At 38.0% G+C, this 4,730-nt stretch overlaps 1 non-coding gene across 1 annotated transcript; it reads right to left on the reverse strand.

Moving 5' to 3' along the window:
- Positions 1–3,635: 3,635 nt before the first annotated feature.
- Positions 3,636–3,739, reverse strand: LOC138074690 (U6 spliceosomal RNA). The gene has a single exon (XR_011144513.1). It is a non-coding gene; the product is annotated as a U6 spliceosomal RNA (small nuclear RNA).
- Positions 3,740–4,730: the final 991 nt, after the last annotated feature.

A 4,730-nucleotide genomic window follows, 5' to 3' on the forward strand; every position in this document is an offset into this window, starting at 1 on the left:
CACCTATTCAGTGCCAGGAATTTCCTACAGGATATGGTTTTACTTTCCTGTGCTGCCGATTCTTTCCGTACTGGTAGGATGACATCAATAATCCCAGAGTTCCCATACAGCCCTAATAGCCTGTGATTTATAATCACCATCCCTTCCCAACTGAGGCCATATGTTCAGTTAATAGCTGAACTAAACCAAAGCATGGATCTATTCTTTTCTACCCGGTACTCTTTCCATAAGAGGAAAAGCTAACATTTGTTAAGTATGCTGAATATTGTACATGCCACATATAATTTAATCCTTACTGTAGCCTACCATAAGGCAGGTAGTAACTCCATTTTTAAAATTATGAAATTAAGGCAGAGAAAGCTAAACATTTTAACAAGTGCACCTCCAAAGCATATCTTTTAAATTTGTTTTACATTGGAGTATCATTGATTAACAACAGTGAGTTAGTTTAGGGTATACAGAAAGATATTCAGCTATACATATATGTGTATATATTATTTTTCAAATTCTTTTTCTCATTTAGATTATTACAGAATATTGAGCAGAATTCTTTCTGCTATACAGCAAGTCCTTCTTGTTGTTCTATCTTAAATATGTGTATGTGTCAATATCAAAATCTCAGTCTATCCCTCCCCCTACCTTTCCCTCCTAGTAATCATAAGTTCATTCTCTGTTAGTCTGTTCCTATTTTGTAAATGAGTTCATTTGTATCATTAGTTCTAGACTCCACATATAAGCAATATGATCTGATATTTGCCTTTCTCTGACTGACTTCTCTGACTATGGATGGAGGTTTGTGACGTTGTACAGGACACAGGGATCAAGACCATCCCCAAGAAAAAGAAATACAAAAAAGCAAAATGGCTGTCTGAGGAATGCCTTACAAATAGCTGTGAAAAGAAGAGAGGCAAAAATCAAAGGAAAAAAGGAAACATATACACAATTGAATGCAGAATTCTGAAGAATACCAAGGAGAGATAAGAAAGCCTTTCTCAGTGATCAGTGCAAAGAAATAGAGAAAACAACAGAATGCAAATGACTAGAGATATCTTCAAAAAAATTAAGAGATATGAAGAGAGAATTTCATGCAAAAATGGGCTCAATAAAAGACAGAAATGGTATGGACCTAACAGAAGCAGAGGATATTAAGAAGAGGGGGCAAGAATACACAGAACTGTACAAAAAAGATCTTCACAACCCAGATAATCACGATGGTGTGATCACTCACCTACAGCTAGACATCCTGGAATGCGAAGTCAAGTAGGCCTTAGGAAGCATCACTAGGAACAAAGCTAGTGAAGGTGATAGAATTCCAGTTGAGCTATTTCATATCCTAAAATATAATGCTGTTAAAGTGCTGTATTCAATATGCCAGCAATTTTTGAAAACTCAGCAGTGGCCACAGACTTGAAAAGGTCAGCTTTCATTCCAATGACAAAGAATGCTCAAACCACCACACAGTTGCACTCATCTCACATGCTAGTAAAGTAATGCTCAAAATTCTCCAAGTCAGGCTTCAACAGTACATGAACTATGAACTTCCAGATGTTCAAGCTGGATTTAGAAAAGGCAGAGGAACCAGAAATCAAATTGTCACCATCCACTGGATAATCGAAAAAGCAAGAGAGTTCCAGAAAAACTTCTATTACTGCTTTATTGACAATGCCAAAGCCTTTGACTGTGTGGACCACAACAAATTTTGGAAAATTCTGAAAGAGATGGGAATACCAGACTATCTGACCTGCCTCTTGAGAAATCTGTATGCAGGTCAGGAAGCAACAGTTAGAACTGGACATGGAACAACAGACTGGTTCCAAATAGGGAAAGGAATGCATCAAGGCTGTTAATTGTCACCCTGCTTTATTTAACTTATATGCAGAGTACATCATGAGAAACACTGGGCTGGAGGAAGCACAAGCTGGAATCAAGATTGCCAGGAGAAATATCAATAATCTCAGATATACAGATGATACCACCCTTATGGCAGAAAGCAAAGAAGAACTAAAGAGTCTCCTGATGAAACTGAAAGAGGAGAGTGAAAAAGTTGGCTTAAAGTTCAACATTCAGAAAATGAAGATCATGGCATCTGGTCCCATCACTTCATGGGAAATAGATGGGGAAACAGTGGAAACAGTGTCAGACTTTATTTTGGGGGGCTTCAAAATCACTGCAGATGGTGGTGTTCGCAGCCATGAAATTAAGACGCTTACTCCTTGGAAGGAAAATTATGACCAACCTAGATAGCATATTCAAAAGCAGAGGCATTACTTTGCCAACAAAGGTCCATCTAGTCAAGGCTATGGTTTTTCCAGTAGTCATGTATGGATGTGAGAGTTGGACTGAGAAGAAGGCTGAACGCCGAAGAATTGATGCTTTTGAACTGTGGTGTTGAAGACTGTTGAGAGTCCCTTGGCCTGCAAGGAGATCCAACCAGTCCATTCTAAAGGAGATCAGTCTTGGGTGTCCTTTGGAAGGACTGATGCTAAAGCTGAAACACCAATACTTTGGCTACCTCATGGGAAGAGTTGACTCATTGGAAAAGACTCTGATGCTGGGAGGGATTGAGGACAGGAGGAGAAGGGGACGACCGAGGATGAGATGGGTGGATGGCATCACCGACTCGATGGACATGAGTTTGAGTGAACTCCGCAAGTTGGTGATGGACAGGGAGGCCTGGTGTGCTGCGATTCATGGGGTTGCAAAGAGTTGGACACGACTGAAAGACTAAACTGAACTGAATGGGACTGAATGCCATGATCTTACTTTTTTGAATGTTGAGTTTTGTTTGTTTCCAATCTTAAGATATTCCTTTAATGTATTTGAGATTAAATGCAACTTCATTAAAAATTTTATTAAACATAGAGTCTCTCTCAATATAAGTCAGAATAAATTGAAGAACATAAGAATTACTTTTGAATCCCTTTAGGTCACATAAACAACCTGTTTATAAAAACTTTATAAGCATGTGGAAAAGTGTTCATCAGTCATGTCCGACTCTTTGTGACCCCACGGACTGTAGCCCACCACACTCCTCTTTCCATGGGATTTCCCAGGCAAGAATACTGGAGTGGGTTTCCATTTCCTTCTCCAGTAGGCATGTGGAGTACAAGAGAAAACTTTGAGTATTGCATTTACCAAAAAAAAAAAAAATAGTAAAACTAAATTTAGTGACTGTATTTCACATTTTTTAAATGTCAGCCAAACTCATTTAAAAAGCAATTATGTGCATGCATGGCTGATTCATGTTGATGAATGGCAAAAACCACAATATTGTAAGGTAATTATCCTCCAATTAAAATAAATTAATTAATATTTTTAAAAGCAATCAGCTTAAATGTATAACCTTCAATTGATTCTTCAAAATAAAACCATGGTGTTGTATGCTGCTTCTTAGGTACAGTAGTTTCTTTTAACAAAAAAAGTGCACATAGCAGTATAATGTCTGAGATATTAATTTTGGTAACTTTATGTCACTCTGTTTCTGATATGTAAAATGAGCTTTCTTCTCAGCGCCTGACCTGGAAAGTGTATTTCATGACTTAAATTATTTATTTATTTATTTATTTTAATTGGAGGTTTGTTACTTTATAATATTATGATGGTTTCTGCCATATATTAATATGAATTGGCCATGGTAAAATATGGAGTGCTTCACGAATTTGTGTGTCATCCTTGTGCAGGGGCCACGCTAATCTTTGTTTCATTCCAGTGTTAGTATGTGTGCTGCCAAAGTGAGTACTGAATGTTGTTTTAAGCCAGCTTTTTTGCTCTTCTTTTACCTTCATCAAGAGGCTCTTTAGCTCCTCTTCACTTTTTGCCATTAAAGTGGTATTATCTGCATATCAGAGGCTGTTGATATTTTTCCAGACAGTCTTGATTCCAGCTTGTGGTTCATCCAGCCTGGCATTTTGCATGATGTACTCTGAATATAAATTAAACAAACGGTGAGAATATATAGCCTAGTCTTGCGCATGTGCTGTACATGCTAAGTCGCCTCAGGCACGGCTAACTCTATGTGACTCTGTAGACTGTAGCCTGCCAGACTCCTCTGTCCATGGCATTCTCCAGGCAATACTGGGGTGGATTGCCATGGCCTCCTCCAAGGAATCATCTTACTACTCTCCTAATTTGAACCAGTCAGTTGTTCCATATAAAATTCTAACTGTTGCTTTTTGACCAGTATACAAGTTTCTCAAGAGACAGGTAAGGTGGTCTGGTATTCCCATCTCTTTCAGAATTTTCCACAGGGTGAAAATTTGTTGTGATCTACACAGTCAAAGGCTTTAACTTAGTCAATTAAGCAGAAGTAGATGTTTTTCTGGAATTTCCTTGCTTTCTCTATGGTTCAGCGGATGTTGGCAATTTGGTTTCTCTGCCTTTTCTAAATCCAGCTTGTATACCTGCAATTTCTTGGTTCATGTACTACTGAAACCTGGCTTGAAGGATTTTGAGCATAATCTTACTAGTATGTGAAAGGAGCTCAACTGTACAGTAGTTTGAACATTCTTTGACATTGCCCTTCTTTGGAATTGGAAAGAAAACTGCCTTTTTCCAGTTCTGTGGCTACTGCTGAGTTTTCCAAATTTGTTGACATACTGAATGCAGCACTTTAACAGCATCATCTTTTAGGATTTAAAATAACTTAGCTGGAATTTCATCACCTCCACTACCTTTTTCATAGTAATAATTTTTAAGGCATAACTTGACTTCACACTTCAAGATGTCTGGCT

This window comes from Capricornis sumatraensis, chromosome 2 (assembly GCF_032405125.1).
Source record: "Capricornis sumatraensis isolate serow.1 chromosome 2, serow.2, whole genome shotgun sequence".
In the NCBI taxonomy this organism is placed as follows: Eukaryota; Metazoa; Chordata; class Mammalia; order Artiodactyla; family Bovidae; genus Capricornis; species Capricornis sumatraensis.